Source organism: Canis lupus, chromosome 25 (assembly GCF_003254725.2).
Source record: "Canis lupus dingo isolate Sandy chromosome 25, ASM325472v2, whole genome shotgun sequence".
In the NCBI taxonomy this organism is placed as follows: domain Eukaryota; kingdom Metazoa; phylum Chordata; class Mammalia; order Carnivora; family Canidae; genus Canis; species Canis lupus.
The window spans coordinates 49228245-49247002 of NC_064267.1; the positions used below are offsets into that span (position 1 = coordinate 49228245).

General features: G+C 43.8%; 1 long non-coding RNA gene across 1 annotated transcript; it reads left to right on the top strand.

The window, feature by feature from the left end:
• Positions 1-17264: 17264 nt before the first annotated feature.
• Positions 17265-18507, top strand: LOC112670002 (uncharacterized). Its single transcript, XR_003142722.3, has 2 exons — positions 17265-17453; positions 18049-18507. It is a non-coding gene; the product is annotated as an uncharacterized LOC112670002 (long non-coding RNA).
• The last annotated feature ends 251 nt before the right edge of the window (positions 18508-18758 follow it).

Consider the following 18758-nt stretch of genomic DNA (forward strand, 5'->3'; position numbering starts at 1 on the left):
ATTTTGTGTGTTTGTGTTTTCCTCTTTTTTATGATTAGTTTGGCCCATGGCTTGTCTTAGTTTTCTTTCTTTTTTTCCAAATAACAGGCATTTGAATTTATTTTATTAAATTTATTTTAGTTCCATTATCTTTATTTTTCCAAAGGATTAATTTTGGCTTTTATCATTATTTTCTTTTTTCTGCCTTCTTTTAAATTACTTTCTTTTCCTCTTTCTGGTGTATTGGGTGGAATATTTCCTTTTATGTTTCATCTTCTGGTGATTTAGTTAGGCATAAACTATAAACTGTCCTCTGATTACTGCTTTAATTTTATCCGACTGATTTCACTGTGGCTTTTCCATTATCATCGTTCTTTCAAGAAATTCTGCAATTTAGGTCTGTTTGTGGCCTTTGACCCTAAGTTTTTAATTGACAGGTTTTTCTAATTGTCTGGTGGAAAGGACTTTTTGTTATTAATTTTGAGTTTTGTTTCATTAAGAGCAGAAAATGTTGTTTGTATTAATTCTATTTTCTGGGATTTCCTGAGCTTTGCTTTGTGGCCTGGAAGACTGGGTTTTCAAGAATGTCTTGAGTACACATGCTGTCTTTGTGATGAGATCAGGGATTGGTGCACCTTATTAGATATGCCATTTAGGGTTTCTGTTTCCTTTTTGGTCTATTGATGTTCACTGAACCCATCTTTAGCTGAGGGCAGGTTTTTCTCTTCACCTCTTCTGTTGTTACTGGTATGAGTGCTGCTGCATCATTTGGAACATAAATATTATTTCATTCCATTCTATATTATATTATATAGAATATAATAATTCTATATTATAGCTTATAGCACTAGAGACTGTCATTCTTGTCTCATTTGATCTTCTTTTGCCTGAATCCTACCCTGTCATGTATTAAGAGCACAAATCCTGCTTTCTTTCCACTTGCCTATTCTCTTTTCTTATTGTCCTTTTTTAATTAAGATTTTATTTATTTATTCATAGGAGACACACAGAGAGGGAGGCAGAGACACAGGCAGAGGGAGAAGCAGGCTCCCTGCAGGGTGCCCAATGTGGGATTCAATCCCAGGACCCCGGGATCACACTCTGAGCCAAAGGCAGATGCTCAACCACTGAGTCATCCAGGGGCCCCTCTTATTGCCTTTCTTAATCACTTTCTGTTAGGCATGTCTCTTACACAGCACGGAGTTCAGCTTGGCTTTTTAAGTTAGTCTTAAAATATTTTCCTTCTAATTGGTGAGTTTTTTCTTATTACCTTACTATGCTGACTGAACTCAAAGCTCTCTGGCTCTGTCATATTATTTAATGTATACTGACCATGTACAATAGGTCATATCTGCTTTAGCTCTTTTACCTTGTTGTCTGTTTTAATTTTTATCTCTATTTTTCAGTTAGTATTTAGGAAGGTTTGTATTTTTATATGATTTTGCAGAATTTGAATATTTATATTCATATAACATTTGTATTTATGCATTATATCCCTTCATTTAATGTCCTTAGTCCTCCCCTCATTTATTTATGCTTCAATTACTTGGTTTGCCAATCTAAATTATATATTTTGATCCTTACCCATTACTACTTATTACCTATAAGTTGATCAATAAACCTATTCTATTTTTCTTTTTACCTTCTCAGTTTTCCTCTTTGTCAAATGCTTTTACTCATACTACACTGCTTTTTGTTTTTAATGATCTTAATTCCATAGAGTGTTCATAAGGTTGGGAAAAGAGGTAACATAATTCTGTATTTAGAGATTGAAGATGTTCTTGAAAACATTGTATATATATTTCTGTGTTTCCAGACATTACAGAAATCCTGTGAAATTCACTACATTCTGTGCTTCCTGCAGTTCTGGTACGCCATCTCTCTTTCTTCCCTCTGGAAACTGAGTCACACGTTAGGGCTTGTTATCAGGTGCCTTGCTATCTGTGAGTATCTGTCAGTCTGGATATTTTCTTCTGTTCTTAAGTTCTCTAATTCTCTCTTCAGCTGTGTCTAACCTTCCACTGAATTCATCTGTTGTGTCCCCGTGTTGTGTTTTGTCACTTCCTTAATTTCCATTTTTAAAGTTTCAAGCTCTTTGAAAAAATTTCCATCTTGTCGTTTATTCCATTAAACATATCAGTGATCATTATTTTAAAGTCTATCTTGTCATGCCATTATCTAAACCACTTCATATCCATTTGTTTCTCTTCATTTGGTCTTTTCTTTTTCCTCTTCTTTTTTTTCTTGTCATCTCATAAGTCTGGTTATTTCTTTTTTACTGAGTTCCAAATATGGTGTATGAAAAACTGTGGAAGTAATTGAGGTATGGAATGACATTGTTGTTTCTCCAGAGGGAATTTGCATTTGTTTCTGAAAGGTGGTTAGAGGCACTCATCATCCCAGATGACCTTAAGTGATTAGGATTTGAGAGGAAGCTGGGTGCTGTCTTTGCAAGAATTATCTATTTCTGGTTCACTCATATACTCTATAATCCTCAGATAGTCCCCAAACTCTCTCCTTGGCAGACTCTAATTTTCCTCTTATCCCTGTGACTCTAAAGCACTGCTCAGCTTCTCAACTTTTTTTCTGGAATAGATATATGGCCCTGGGGAAAATCTGGGCTTTCTGAGTTTCTTTCTTTTCCTGGAGCTTTGCCTTATGTTTCTTCACATTATTAGCTGTCTGATGTCTTCCAACAGATTTTTTTTTTTGGTCCAGCTCTTCTGTTTTTTTCTCAGCTGAAGGGTTGGCAGGAATTACCTATTCTATCATTCCTGGAAGAGGAATTTTTGGATAGCTTTCATACTATTTGGCATTTTCCAGATTTTTTTTATAGTAAACTTGTATTTATTTCATAACTATAAACAATTAAGGAATTAAAAATACCAGGTAGATATAGAGGAGCATATCAAGGGATCATAGATGAGGACCCCTGCTCACTGAGCTCTGTATTGTGTTAAGGAGATAAATTTGTTGATATGGGGGCCGGTTAGCCCCTGCTCTATGGGACTCTCTACCCATTAGTTTTGCAGGAAAAAACCATAATAACCGGGAGACTACAAACAATGAAGGAATGTATACTTGGCTGCTCTGTCCACCAGATGTCTGTCCTGCAGCCCTAATATATATCAGAAACTCAAGGACTTTCTGAAAATCAGTTCAGTGTTTGTAAACAGGAAAGTTCCAATATGGACAGCGGAGTCACCTGAACTGCTTTTTAAAATAAACATATTGAGTATTTCTTTCCATGTATCTTGAGCTTTTGCCTCTTTTTTGTTTAACTAACTTTCTCCTCTTTAGCTTTTGGATCACTTGAAAGACCCGTATAAGTTTACAACATTAATAGCATATAATGTTGTGATATTTTGTAACTTGAAGTCAAGTTAAACATATGGCCATTTTAATGTGATTTTGTTGAAAAATTTTTTTTTGGAATGTCTTTTATTCACTCTTAGGCAGAGCTAATTATAGATGGATTCTTAGCTTGCATGTTAAGCACATGATTTGGGATGTCTGAACAAGAAAGAAGGGCCAAATCTCTCCTATGGGAACAGACAAATCCTTTGGTTGTACTGGATTTTTTTAATATTAACTATTATTCCAGTGATATTAATCAATTTTTGGGCTTCCGAATGTCTTACTTATAACACAATTTTATTATAGTAAGACTTAATCTGCATAATTAAATGTGTAAAATTACTGACACTCTAAATTTAATGTTTTTCATCAGTTTAGGTTTTAAAAGAGACATTGTCTGTAGGATGCCCAAATAACTACTGATAGCCTACCCTGCAATCTGCCTTCTGCCCACTTGGCTCACCAGTGACTTCTGCAACATGTCATGAGCAATCCCTTATTGGGCACCTGCTGTATGTTTATTCCAGTGCTGAGTCCTCTGGAGGCTATAAATATTTTTTTAAATGTAGTTATGGCAATGTAGCTAGGTGGAGAGGATCATATGGGATAGTATAGAGGTGGTGAGCCCTGTGTTTAAGGGATATTTTATGTAGGTAAGTAGCTTTCCTGAACTTCATCCAGAACAGTGCCTACACCATAGAGTTGTTTAGGTTAAAAAAGATAAAACATGTAAATAAGATAAAACATGGTAATAAACTTAGCTCATTGTCTGTCTCATGGAAATCTATCTATCTATCTATCTATCTATCTATCTATCTATCTATCGTCTATCTAATTTGATTCAGAAGTTAATTATTTTATGATTGATAAGCACTTTTGATTAAATATGAGTTTCATTATCTTTCCTTTCCACTAAAGATTTCCAGCCTTGGTTTTTCAGCTGTATTGACATATAATTGACATATAGCACTGTATTAGTTTAAGGTGTGCAACAGAATGATGTCAGTATCGTGCAGTGATCACCACAGTACGTTTGCTTAATATCCATCACCTCACATAGTTATGATTTTTTTCAGATAGTGAGAACTTTTCAAATCTACTTTCTTAGCAGCTTTCAAATATACAGTACATTATTATTGACAATAGTCACCATGCTGTACATTGCGTGCACAGGACTTATTTATCTTATAGCTAAAAGTTTGTATCTTTTGGCCACTTCACCCATTTTACCCATCATCCCCCCCCCATGCCCCTGGAAACCACCAGTGTGTTCTCTGTGTCTATGGGTTTGGGGCTTTTTTTATTCCACATAGAAGTAGGATCATATAGTGTTTATCTCCCTCTGACTCGTTTCACTTAGCATAGTGCCCTTGAGGCCCATCCGTGTTGTGGCAAATGGCCGGATTGCCTCCATTTTTGTGGCCGAATAATATTCCCCTGTATACACAGATCACGTCTTTACTCATTCATCTTCTGATGGACACTGGGTATTCCCATGTCTGGCTGTGGTGAATAATGCTGCAGTGGATCACAGATGTGGTCATGTGCCCCATCCTTGTCACCACAGAAGTGGTGGGGAGAGTGGCAGCAGGTGAGAAGACAGCATGAGACCACTGGGGCAAGAAGCAGCACCAACAGGGCGGCAGTGAGGGGAAGAAGAGCATCCAGGGGAACTGGGGGGCCCTGGGGATCATGGGAAGCTCTCCACGACAGGTTTTCCTGTGATACAATAGCAGCGCGTCTTTCTGGAACACAAACCTATTATCTTTCTAAGGTCCTTATCTTTTCTATTTCCTCCTTCCTTCCCCTCCTGACTGCCATCACCATGTCACTGACCACGCTCCTAGCCAACGCTGGCTGGAGCTTGAGAAGAAGAACTGAACCAAAGCAGCTACAACCCTGTGCTCATGGAGGAAAAACTCAGTGGGGGAGACATTTTGAGCTGTGTTCTCAGAGCTGGGTGACAGTAACTGGGGAGGGAATTTGGGGGGCAGAGCCCAGGCTGACTCCTCATTGGGTCCCCGAAGGAGTAGAGCCGCCACTGGATGGGAAGGATGGGATGAGTCAGCACAGAGAGGGAAAAGGATCCAAGCAGAATAAACAGCGTATGCAGAGGGCAAGTTGTTCTTCAGAACAGGGGAAGAATGTAATTCCTTAAAGTTGTGCTCAAGGACGAGTGTACTCAGACTTGTGAAGGTTGAGAACATTTTGGGGAGGGAAGCCCTGAGAAAATTTTATCCCCAAAGTATTTTTAAAAAGCTGGCCAGAATTATTTTATGGGAGCAGTTTCTGTATCTTCTATATCCAAACATGTCAAATATAATCACTTAAAAGCAAACCCATTTGTATAACTTTCAATGTTCTTAGAATAATGATGAGATTCTTGACCTTTTAGTACAAATACATCACTGCTTTTTAAAGTCTCATATCCATACCCCTGCAACACACACACACACACACACACACACACACACACACACACACCTTTCCTGGTGGCCTTAAAATTTTATGAAAAGTTGCTCGTCCTAAGCAACGTTTCAGTTACAAATGTATTTGTATACATTTCTACATTTTTTTTGCAGTGTGTATATAGGTTATTGTCTGAGGCTTTGAGACTTTCCCGTTTCTGAAAAAGTGGAAGCAGCAAGGCTTTCTGGTCCGTACATCAAATACTACTTAGCTGAGTTAGGTTTCACTTAATCATGCTAAAGATTTAGTAAAATTAGCGTCCTAATGTGTGAAATAGATTGGATTTTTTAAATGAGCAATTTTTTCCCTTTCTATTTGGTGCTAAGAACTTCAAGCATCTTCTGTTTGATGTGTGCCTAGGCTGCCTGCCTCCATCCTCCAGGGGTCCATGAGTGTGTCTGAGTAAAAGCAGAGGCACAGGGCTTTGGCTGGAGGCCCACAGCGGGCAAACAGATGCTGCACAAAGGAGGCCAGCTCAACCTCATCCTCACACATCCGGACAAGCCTAGCCTGCATCCTGAAGACAGCAATTATGTGCAGAAGATGCCAAATTGCTGCATATTTCCAAACATTTGGAATCTTAATCCCTTCAGGAAGGAAGCTTTTTCTTAGATGCCATACCAAACCTAAATGGCAGAAATAATTCACATGTTCAGAGCAAGTTGTGTTTTAAAGGAGAAAGAACTCTGAAAAAGTGACCTGAGTTTGGGTCTGAAAATATAAGGGGTGTTGGGCAGGATTCCTTGGTGCCTTGGTTTCAGTCTCTTCAACAAAAGTGGAAGGGACGAACCAGACAAGGCCATTCCAGCTGGAGGAAGTCTCAGAAGAGAAGAAGATCTCTATGAATTCCGTGACAGTCAGCATCTGCAGCCACTTGGCAAATGTTTCTAAGTAAAAAGAAAATGGGAATACTTCCAAGTTGCCGGTCAGTGTGCCCCCTGCCCCAGTGAATAGAATTGAGGAAGTATGAAAAATCCAATAAAGGCTAGAAGTCTCTGGAAATAACTGCCAATGTAGCCTATCATAGGGCAGGGTGACACTGAGCAGCTCAGCTCTAGATGGTGCATTCTCTTCCCTCTGCAATGGAGCATCACTTTCCAGTGAGAAAAAGAGGATGAGTTACTAATGCAAACCCACTGCCTTATCCTAACTGTGGGTTCCAAGGAGAGGTGACCAAAAGAGTAGGTGAATCACCATCCCACTCGTTCACATTTATCCTTTCTTCTCACTTCAGCTAGATAAGACAACAGCTCCTACCACTCAACCCAGTGTTGCATAGAGAGAGGAGGGATGGTCAGTGGTGTCTCCTTCTGCTCAGAGGGCAATGGGCTGACCCCAGAGGCATGAGGCTAAGCATGAGAGAGTGTAAGGCCAGCAAGGGATGTAGGATTGCATGCCCTACTTCTGTACCAACAACCTAACAAACAAAAACCCCACGGAACCATATACTGTAGCACATTTAGAAACCTTGACAACACGACAAAAGTTCCCATGTCAGTGTTTTAGAGCCAGATAAATACCTGCCAACTATCAGAACTGACTAGGGCTGGGCATTGCAAACTTTGTGCATGATAACAACTGTAAAACAGTTCTTGACAAGGCAAAGATACAGACAGTACATCACTAAACCTCATTCCTGAGAGTTATGCCAAGCCTACACTAGGCTACCACAAGATAAATCAAGATTAAGAACCCCCAGATGGAGAGTCCTGATACGGCATGAAGGGTCGGTATTGATCATTAAGCAGTAGAGACAAACAAACAAAAAAAAAAAAAAAAGAAAGAAAAGAAGCAACTATATTACAGAATTGAATAACATTGAAAAATTGATTAATATAATCCGTCACATCAGTGGCTTACTAAAGAAAAATCACATGATCATTATCAATAGATGTGGAAGAAGCTTTTGACAAAAATCCAACACCCACTCATGACAAAACTCTTAGTAGACTAGGAATAGAAGGGAATTTCCTCAACTTGATAAAGGATATCTAAAAATAAACACAGTTAATGTCATACTTAATGGTGAGAAACAAAAAGTTTTCCCACTAAAATTGGGAACAAGGCAAGCATCTTCTCCCTTACAACTCCTATTTAACACTGTGTTGGAAGTCTGAGCTAATGCAATAAGGAGAAAAAAAGGAATAAAAGGTATATAGATTTCCTCCTATGGAGAGGAAATAAAACTGTCTTTGTTCACAGATAATATGATTATTCATGTGGAAAAGCCAGAAGAATTGACAAAAACCTCCTGGAACTAAGTGATTATAGCAAGGTTGCAGGATGCAAGTTAATATACAAAAGTTAACTGCTTTCTCATATAGCAGCAGTGAGCAAGTGGAATATGAAATTAAAAACACAATATCTTTTATATTAGCATCCCGCCAGATGAAACAGGTCTAAATCTAGCAAGATATGTATGAAATCTATATGAGGAAAACAATAAGACTGATGAATGAATGAATGAATGAATTCAAAGAACTGAAGAGATGGAGGGAGGTTTCACATTAATGGATGTGAAAGACTTGATGTTATCAAGATTGATTCTCCCCAAATTGGTCTATAGATTCAATGCAAACCCAATCAAAATCTCAAAAAGTCATTTTGTGCATATTGACAAACTATTTTTAAAGTTTACGTGGAGAGGCAAGAGACTCACACCAGCTAAAACAATATTGTTGGAGAAGAACAAAGTTGGAGGACTCACACTACCTGACTTCAAGACTTACTATAAAGCTACAGTAATCAAGACAGTGTGGTATTGGCAAGAGAACAGACAAATAGACCAGTGGAACATAATAAAGAGGCCAGAAATAGACCCCCATAAATATAGTCAACTGATCTTTGACAGAGGAACAAAGGCAGTGCAATAGGGCAGATAGTATTTTCAACAAATGGCACTGGAACAACTGGATATCCACAAGCAAGAAAACCCCAAAACAATTAGACACAGATTTTACACCCCTCAGAAAATTAGCTGAAAGACCACAGACCTTGCATTTAAATGTGAGACACAAAAATAGAAAACTCCTAGAAGATAAGATAGGAGAAAACCTACGTGACCTTGGGTATGGAGGTGACTGTTTAGACACAACACCAGAGACACGATCCATGAAAGCAATAATTGGCAAGCTGTATTTCATTAAAATGAAAAACTTCTGCTTTCCAAAAAGTAATGTCAAGAGAATGAGAAGACAAAGCACAGAACGGAAGAAAATATGTGCAAAGGATACATCTGATAAAGGACTACTATCCAAAACATACACAGACCTCTTAAAACTCAATGACAACAAAATAAACAACCCAATTAAAAACTGGACCACAGACCTTAACAGACATCTCGCCAGAGACGACATACAGATGGCAAATAGGCATATGAGGTAATGCTCCACATCATATGTCATCGGGAAATGTGAGTTAAAACAATGAGGTACCACTATGCACCTATTAGAATGGCCCAAATCCAGAGCACTGACACCACCAACTACGGCTGAGAATGTGGAGCAACCAGAACTGTCACTCGTTGCTGGAGGGAGCGCAAAATAGAGCAGCCACTTTGGAAGACAGTTTAGTGCTTTTCTTACAAAACTAAACACACTCGTACCATATGATCCAGAAACTACACTCCTTGGTATTTACCCAAAGGAGTTGAAAACTTATGTCCACACAAAAACCTGCATATGGATGCTTATAGCAGCTTTATTTCTAATTGCCCCAAATTGGAAGCAATAAAGATGTCCTTTAGGAAGTGAATGGGTAAATAATTTGCGGTACATCCAGATACTGGAATATTATTCAGCACTAGAAGGAAATGAGCCGACAAGCCATGAAAAGGCATATTTCTAAATGAAACAAGGAAATCAGAAAAACAAAACTACATACTATGTGATTCCAACTATATGATATTCTATAAAAGGCAAAACTGTGCAGAAAATAAAAAGGTGAGTGGTTGCCAGGGAGGGGAAGAGAGGGATGAACAGATGGAGCGCAGAGGATTGTTAGGGCAGTGATAAGGCTCTGTATGAAACTATAATGATGGGCACATACCATTATACATTTATTTTTCCTGATTGGGGTTTGTTGTTGTTGTTTTGATCTATGGATTTATAATTTTTAAATTATACTTAGGGGCACCTGGGTGACTCAGTGGTTGAGCACCTGCCTTCGGCTCAGGGTGTGACCCCAGATCCTGGGATCGAGTCCCACATCGGGCTCTCCATGGGGAGCCTACTTCTCCCTCTGCCCATGTGTCTGCCTCTTTCTGTGTCTCTCATGAATAAATAAATAACATCTTTTTAAAAATTATGTTTATAATTTATAATAAATTTGGAAAAATCTCAACTATTATTTCTTCAGATATTATATTTCCTCCCCTCTCCTTTCCTTCTGATACTCATATGCTAGAATGATTGATATTGGACTCAAGTTTCTGAGGCTCTGTTCGTTTGCTTTGGGTCTTTTATATCCCTGGTACTTTAATTGTATAATTTCTAGGACTATGCTTTCAGGTTTACTAATCAAATTTCTGAAGTGAATGATAATCCCATTAAATAAAAATTTCCTCTTGGGTGTTGTATTTTTTTCATAGCTATAAGTTTCATGGTTTTTAAAATTTTCTTTGATCTCTCTTTTTATATTTTCCTTTAAATCCCTGAGCAGTGTGGACATACTTGGGATAGTTACTTGAAAACCTCTTTTCTTCTAATTCCATAATCTCTGTCATTTCTCTAATTCTATTGACTTATTTTTCTTCTGGCTTTGGACCACCTGTCTCTGCTTCCTAACATGTTTAGCAATTTTTGGTCAGTTGTTAGACATCGTGTATATGCTGTTGAGTACTGGATTGTGTCCTCTCCCTTTAAAGAACAAAGATTGTTTTGTTAGGCATTCGAGTTATTTGTGAATCCACCTAATCATTTTGAGGCTTGTTTATTTCTTTTTTAAAATATTATTTATTTATTCATGAGAGACACACAGAGAGAGGCAGAGACACAGGCAGAGGGTGAAGCAGGCTCCATACAAGAAGCCCGACATGGGACTCGATCCCAGGACCCCAGAGTCATGACCTGAGCCAAAGGCAGATGCTCAACCACTGAGCCACCCCGGTGGCTTGTTTATAATCTTTAGGGCAGATCTCACGGAGCCTTGGCTGCTCAGATGTTCTCTGCACTCTGGCTGGTGAGAACTCAAATGTTCCCAACCTGGGGATTGTTCTGCTTGTAATTTCCCAGAATTTCTGCCTACCTCGTGGAGCTTCGCTGTACACATAAGCAGCTTAGTGTGGAGCAAGAAGCCTAAAGGGACACCTTTGAAATTTGTGGCTCTTTCTCTGTGTTGCTTCCTTCTCTCTGGCTCCCTGCCCTGCAGATTCTACTCACTCAGCCTTCTGGAACTCTGGTCTCTCACTCTTCAATGCAGCAAGACCACCAGACCCTCCACTACAGTCCAGAAAGTGCCCTTCAGTACAAATTTCAAGTAATCATAAAGTTCACTGCTCACATTTATCCTCCTTCCTTCAGAGATTACAGCTCTGAGCCCAATCAAAGCCTTTTTAAGAAACTGTTTTTGTTTTTATATATTTGTCCAATTTTCTACCTGAAGGGAAAGTCTTTTTCTGGTTACTACATCATGGCTGGAAAGGGAAATCCCTCACAGTATCTTGAAAGCTCATGTTGAGGTTTTACCTCTTCCTAAAACTATTTTGGAAAAAAATTATGGGTCAAAACTTTTTATAAATTGTTTCTAAAAAAAAAAAAAAAAAAAATTGTTTCTAGAAGAAAATATCCCTTATTTACTCCTATGCTTACTTTGGAGTTTGGCTTAAAAGTAGCCATCTTTTTCTGTATAAAATAATTCTTTATAAAATAATTCTTACTTGGTTTCATCTTCCTGGGGCCTTGGTTCTGAATACTTAGCAGGGGAAGCAAAGTTAACTACATTTAGATATCTGGGCTAATCGTGGTGGGCCCAGGTTACATAAAACAAATACGATTCTCTCTCTCTCTTTTTTTTTTTTTTTGGCATGGTAGGTACTCCACTTTCAAAAGAAGCCTGATATTGAGATTATATATCTTGATGCAAAATCTATGGTGCTAGTAAAGGGAAATATTTTAAAAAGTAAAGAGATGTTTAAGAGTTAATAAGACTTAGTCCCCAAATAAATACTGGATATTAGGAATAAGAGTGAGCAAAGCCTAGGCCGTCCAGCACACTTTTGGCTCCTGACAGTGTGTTCTTGGAGGTGCACACAGGAAGAGTAGCAGGGTTGAGAGGCAGATGAACAGTTGTTTTTCAGCCACACTAAATTCGAAGAGCCCTTCGGACATTCAGGTGGAGATGGCCAACAACTGGTTCTGTGGAAGCAACTGGGGAGGGGGGGGAGTCAAGTGGGGTGGAGAAATCTGCAGCATAAAGGTAACAGCTGGCACGTGGATGAAAGCATCTGGAGAGAGGGAAAGGGAAGAGAGGCGGGCAGAATGAAGATTGAGGGGAGATGGAGAGTGTCTTTTTTAGTGGTTTATTTTCTTTTCCAGATAAGTATAAGATGCATGTTTATGGACTGTGGCTAGACACCATATACCCAGCAGGGTGGGTCGGATGAAGATTCAGAAGCGAGAAGAGACCATTGATGAAATGGGGTTTCCAATGAGAGGTGTGGTAATATCCAGAGGGCTAAGGATGAGTTTATGTTTAGACAAGAGGACAGATCCTTGCCCTTAGGGAAGGGGAAGGAAAGCACCACAGGGCCTTGCATGGCCCATACAGACTGTGGAGGCAGGGCTCACTGCTGTCTGAGCCGAGTCTTGTCCAAATGTCCGCGATCCTTCCAGGAATGTGGCGAGCTAGGCGTCCTGGGAGGAGCGGGTCTTGAGGCCTTTCTTACCCAGCTCCCTGCCTTGCAGGAAGGAGGCGCCCTGTCTCATGAGAGGCTGCGCAGGACGATGCCTCCTGTGCTTCCCTGTTCTGCTGGGACTGGGACTTCCCCAGGGCCCCCTAGGACCCAGGCTGCAGCTATGGAGCCAGTTAGGTGTATTTTAGGATTGGCTCTCCTGTGACAGAGCAGCCTCAGCTCATGACTGCCAGCTGGTTCCTCCAGGTGGGGTCATCCCATGAGGCTAGGGATGTAGGAGGCTAACACCAAAACGGTCTTGCTTCTGCTATTGGTGTAAGTAACTAACCATCCAGAACCATCTCCTTACTGGTCGAATCAATGCAAACGTGCTCTAGGCAACCCGTGATCAAGTGGTCACCACCGCTTAGGGGCAGCTGTATGGCTGGGCGGGACGTAAAGTGTGGAGATGGACATGTTTGGGGGAAAAAAGGGGCCGGAAAAACAGCTGGTGGGGTTCACTCTGGGCCTGAGAAATAGGCAGGGGTGGCGGCAGAGCGAGCACTTAGGAGAGGGGGAAGGTTAGCGTGGAAACGGTGAGCAACAGAACTGACCAGCGCTGGGTGGCGTTGGGTGCTGTGGTGTCCACGTCCCACGGGGGTGCTCACTGCCTGGGGAGCACGGGCCTTGCCACCTGGTGGATGCTCTGAAAGCCTCTCATGGAAGGCAGAGCTGTCCCTTGCCAAATTACAGATGTCCTCTGGGAGGCAACACAGTGACTCTCCCCCAAGGGGTCATCCCCTGCCCCTCCCAGTCCCCAATTGGGCCTCATGCACGGTAGGTAGAGTGGAGAAGGGACTCTGGGGGGCCTCTCAGTCCAGAGGGACAAAATTTCGTTTGGAAATGAAGTCCTTTGGCTTCCTCAGGAGCTGCCCCACAGAAGAGACAAAAGTAGAGCGACTTCGGTGACATGGGGCGTGGGGTCCTGGAGATTAAGATTCCGGGGATCTTGGTGGGAAAACCATCTAGAGGTTTAGTGGAGCACAGTAGGAGCCACTGGCCTGATGGAACCCCACTCTTGTGCAAACGAGGAAACACAGGCCTGAGCAGGGAAGGGACACCCCACAAACCACATGGGAGAGTAGTGACAGGATTGATACTGACCCCGGGTTTCCCATCCTTTGACCAGCACCTCTTTGGATCATACATTCTAGCAGGGGACGGAGCCCAACAATACTGCACAAGTTTGAAGGTAATAATCCTCATTTGTGGGCTGCGCGTGTACTGTTGATATTTCGTTTTAGGGAGACGAGCATGCCATTTGAATCTCATGATGACATCTGGTTGACGGGTGAGAAATCGGGAGGTCACACAGCGTCAGTGATGTGCCAAGGTGTCACAGCTGGGTCACACGAGAACCCAGCTCTGTGGCCCCACGTGACACGGCTCTGCCTCGCTTCTGAGCCTGTTCCCCTTTTACCTTCGGTCCACCACTGTGTGCCAACCCGCTGTCCCCTCCTCCCCTTCTTCGTGAGGCTCAAGGCCACAGAGGGGAGGCTGCCCCCTAGGGTGGCCCCGGTCCCCTCCTCTGAAGTGACATAGAGGTCAGCCCAGGGGGTAGGGTGTGAGCATCTGAAGGCATGTGGGGGGCCCGGGCTGTCCTCCAACAGAGGCCACATCGCCGGGAACCCGTGGGCGGTGGAGACTCCGCCAGGAGAGCCACTCGTTTATTTCTCCTGTCCCTTCTTTGGCACATTTTACTACCAAGGGTCTAGTTGGAAATTTTACATTGGGTTTGCTCACAAGGGCAGGGTGTTTCTGGAACATTGCATGCACGTGGAGAGAGGAAGCCCTCCCTGGAGGGCGCCCAGGAGGACTTTTGCATTTATTGAAATCTCAGCCGCGGGGAGACCATTTCACTTCACAGGAGCAACCACCGTCGAGCAGGGAAGTCTCTGGAACGGGAAGGTCCCTGGAAGAGCCTTGCCTCATTCTTGTCGCTTGGGAGAAAGGAACACTTGCGTAGAGCCAGGGCTGTTTTGACCTGCGTTTGGGTGGGTCACGGATTTTGAATTATGATCCGTGAACCTGGAATAGTTTCTGGGGACCAGAGCGTTCGTGTCTGCCCGTCGTCGGGCACGCGGGATCTCTGTCGGGTGGAGCCTCCCCCTGGCCTCCGCCCTGGGAGCCTGTCACCGGACAGTGTCGCACAAGTGTCAGCCCTCGGTCAGGCTTCTGGCTCCAGGGTTAGTCTGAAACCCTCACTCAAACTCAGTCCAATCCGGCCGACTCTTCCCCGACGACGATTTATCTTAGGCTCGTCAGTTCCCCGACGAAAGGGGAGCAGTGACCTCGGGATCTTTACTTACCGTGATTCATGTGTCTGTGGTCCCAGAACCTGAGTCCGGTTTCACTTCTGGCCTTCCCCTTGGCAAGCGCTTCCTCCCACGCTCGCCCCATGTGGTCATCGGCGCCGTCAGCCATCCTGCCAGTCCCCACGTCCCGCCACGGGAGGCCTGGTCCCGCGGAGCTCCGGGTGCAAAAGCAAGAAGTGTGTGACCTCCGTTGGAAGCACGCTTCGGGGCCGGAGCCAGGCTTCCAGCAGCTCGGTTCCCCGGGAGGGCTGAGGCCCGCGGGACCCTGTGCTCAGGGAGGGGGCCGTGGGATGGACAAACAGATGGCCACCTGGAAGGGCCGTGCAGCCAGACAGACGCAGGCACGGGGACCGAGGAGGCCCAGGGCCAGGACAGAGCGAGCAGTTCCAGCTCAGGCTCAGTTCAGCCCCAGGCCGGCGGCCTCCCTGCTGTGTCCCTGCCTCTGGGTCCCTCCCTCCAGATCAGAGGGCACGACTCGGGTATGGTGCTGAGTTAGGGCCCGGATATGCTCCATCTCCCTTTACTGAGCACCGGGCTGTGCCAGGCCCCGGAGACGCGGAGCAAGGGGGTACGGCCCTCCCACCCAGAGCTCTGGGCCAACCTGGTGGTTGTCGGTGGGGCTGTCCCGCCTCCAAGAGACACCACACACCCCCAGGACATTTTGGCTGTCCCGACTTGAAGCTGAGGGTGCTGGAGGCATCCAGGGTGAGGGGCCAGGGCTGTTGCCAAACATCCTACAATGTGCAACATTGGGCCCCAACAACCAACAGTCAGCCGACCCCCAATGTCAATGCTGCTGAGATTGGGAAACTTTGAAGTAATCGTAGAGGCACAGCTAAATGGACTGTGGAAATTCAGTGGGACCAGGATTTTAGGAACCGGTGAGCCGGGCTGCAGAGGGCTCTCCCCTTGTTCACTGTGAGGCCTAGGTATTGGGTGAACCTAGTGTGATGCCCATAAGACCCCCAGGCCCCACGCATTTGTCAGGGGCTCCTGGAAGGGTCCGAGCCCAGCCCAGCTCATCCAAGGACTCCGACCCTCCCCACTCCCAGCATCACCATCCAGGGGCAGGCCACTTAGAGTGCAGGTGGCTCACAGGGGCCAGACGCCATGCCCCGCACTGTGTCTGCACTGAGCCATGTAAACCTACATGAGCCCTACCAGGAGCCTCCTAATTCTCACCTCCATTTGAGAGCTAGTTCGTGGCCTGCCCATGACCTTCTGCCCCTGAAGCCTGTGGCTTAGCCAGGAGACCATGAGTGTCTCTGTAAGGGGAACATGGTACCTCACCGTCCAGGAGGTCTGCAGAACCATGGATCAGGGAAGGTTCCCAAAGCCAGTGGAAACTTCTGGACGCTCTGAGTCCTGGGAAGAACTTCTTCCTTTCACAGTAAAGATCTCAGACAGAAAGAAGACCTCATGGAGGGTCTTGAGGGCTGGGGGCTGAGCACAGCCTGGTCCTCCCTGCGGACCCGTGTGTGGTCGAGTCCCTGGGAGCCGCTCGATGCTGCTCCTCCCACTCCCCAGTAAACTCGGCTCAAACCCAGTGGAGTTCCAGATGTCCCTACAAGAAACACAGATTTTTTTTTAAAAGATTTTATTTATTTGAGAGAGAGAGAGCACAAGCAGGAGGAGGGGCAGAGGGAGAGGGAGAAGCAGACCCCTCGCTGAGCAGGGAGCCCGATGCGGGGCTGGATCCCAGGACCCTGAGACCATGACCTGAGCCAAAGGCAGATGTTTAACCAACAGAGCCACCCAGGTGCCCCCACGGAATTGTTTTTAAATATTAGCCATGAGGTAATCGGGATCAGACTCCTTATTTGAAGAATATAAATTCAAGCTCATTGTGTTTCTCTGAGTAGAAAGCAGCATGGAGTCAGCGGAGGCAGCAGCCAGGAAACATTTTACAGGGACTCCAATGAGGCAAGACACGGGAGTCCTGGAAACAGAGAAACTCCACTGGAAACACAGCAGAAGTGTGCCTACAACCCAGAACCATAGGGATTAGGAAAATGCACTCCATCTCCAGCTGGCAAGTTACAGACACACACACACACACACACACACACACGCACACACAAGGCTGGCAGTGCTGTGTATCTCCAGGCTGGTGAGCAGTTATAGGGGGTTGTTCACTGGCAAAAATGCACTGATATGAATGAATGAACTTGAGATTTATGCATTTTACTGAATATAAATTATGCCTCTGTATTTCCATGCATGTTGACAAAAATATTTGTGTACTTTGAAGTAGGGATTTTGTGCTTGAAAGTTTTACAAGTCTACCAACAAACAGCTGATAAGCGAATCTTCAATAAAACAGAAAGGGGATGACGGACTTGCAGGAGGCGACGCAGGTACAACACAGGCCGGAAGCTCGGGGGGCCAACCGTGACCTTGAGAAGTCCTGCAGGGGGACTGCACAACCAGTGACCAGCTTTTAGGTGTGTATGCAAGGCGGGAGCGCGGTGGGGGTCTGTGAGGTCTATTGACAATGGCGACACAGCCCTAAGTGTGAGAAGGTGGAGGAAAGATGATCGTCAGGATTTCGTTGGGTGGATAGAGGCGGTGAAACCCCAGATGGAGCTCACCGCACCTTTAGGGAAAAAGAGAGAAGGAACTGGACTTTTCCTTACAGCTGGAGCCTTAGAGCAGTGCCTGGTTGTGGAAACTTGAATAAGATCAGCCAAGACGTCCGTTCCAAGCCCTGGAATGACCCACTGCCTTCTCAGAAAGTCCATAGCCTTCCAATAAAGTTTGTCTTTTTCCCCTCTTGTTCTTAAACTTAAAAAAAATTAATCGACATCATTTTTAGAACAGTTTAGATTTACAGAAAAATAGAACTCCTAGCACATGGAGTTCCATACGCCTCGGGGCAGTTTTCCTGTTTAATATCTGACATTATAATGCTACACTTACTACTATTAGTGAACCAATATTGATGCATCCTTATTAACTAAAGTCCATGTAGTTGATTCAGATTTTCTTAGTTTTTTTTTTTTTTTTTTTTTTTTACCAAATCCCATTTTCCCATTCCAGGACCTCACCCAGGGTACTGCGTTGCCTGTAGTCATCGTGTCCTGAAGCTCAATGGTCTTGGCTCTGACAATTTCTGACTTCCCTTGCCTTCGATGACGCTGACAGTGTTGAGGGGTGGTGGTCAGGTGGACTGCAGGCTGCTCCACAGAGAAATTTGTCTGATGTTGTCCTCGTGAATAGCCTGGGATTATGGGGCTTGGGGAACAAGACCACAGAGACAAGCGCCATTTTCACCAAGAGTGATGCTACCGACATGGTTTATGGTCAGTGATGATGACCTTGACCACTTGGCTGAAGCAGTGTTTGTCAGTTTCTCCTCGGGAAGTTTCTCTCTTTCCCCCCTTCCACACTGTCTCTCCGGGGGAACCTCCACGCATGGTGCACACTTCAGGAACAGGGAGTTATGCTCCCCCTCCTTCAGATGGGGTATCTACAAATGTTATTGGGATTTTGCACTGGTGATTTGTCTCTTCTTACACATTTGTTTTTTTTGTTGAGGTATAATTGCCATACAACATTATGTTAAGTCTCGCTGTACAACACAACCATTTGGTATTTGTATGTACTGCTAAAGGAGCACACTAAGTCTTGTAAATACCTGTCGTACGTAATTACAGAATTTTTTTCTTGTGATGAGGACTTTCAAGATTTACTCTCTTTTTTAAAAAAATATTTTATTTATTTATTCATGAGAGACACAGAGAGAGAGG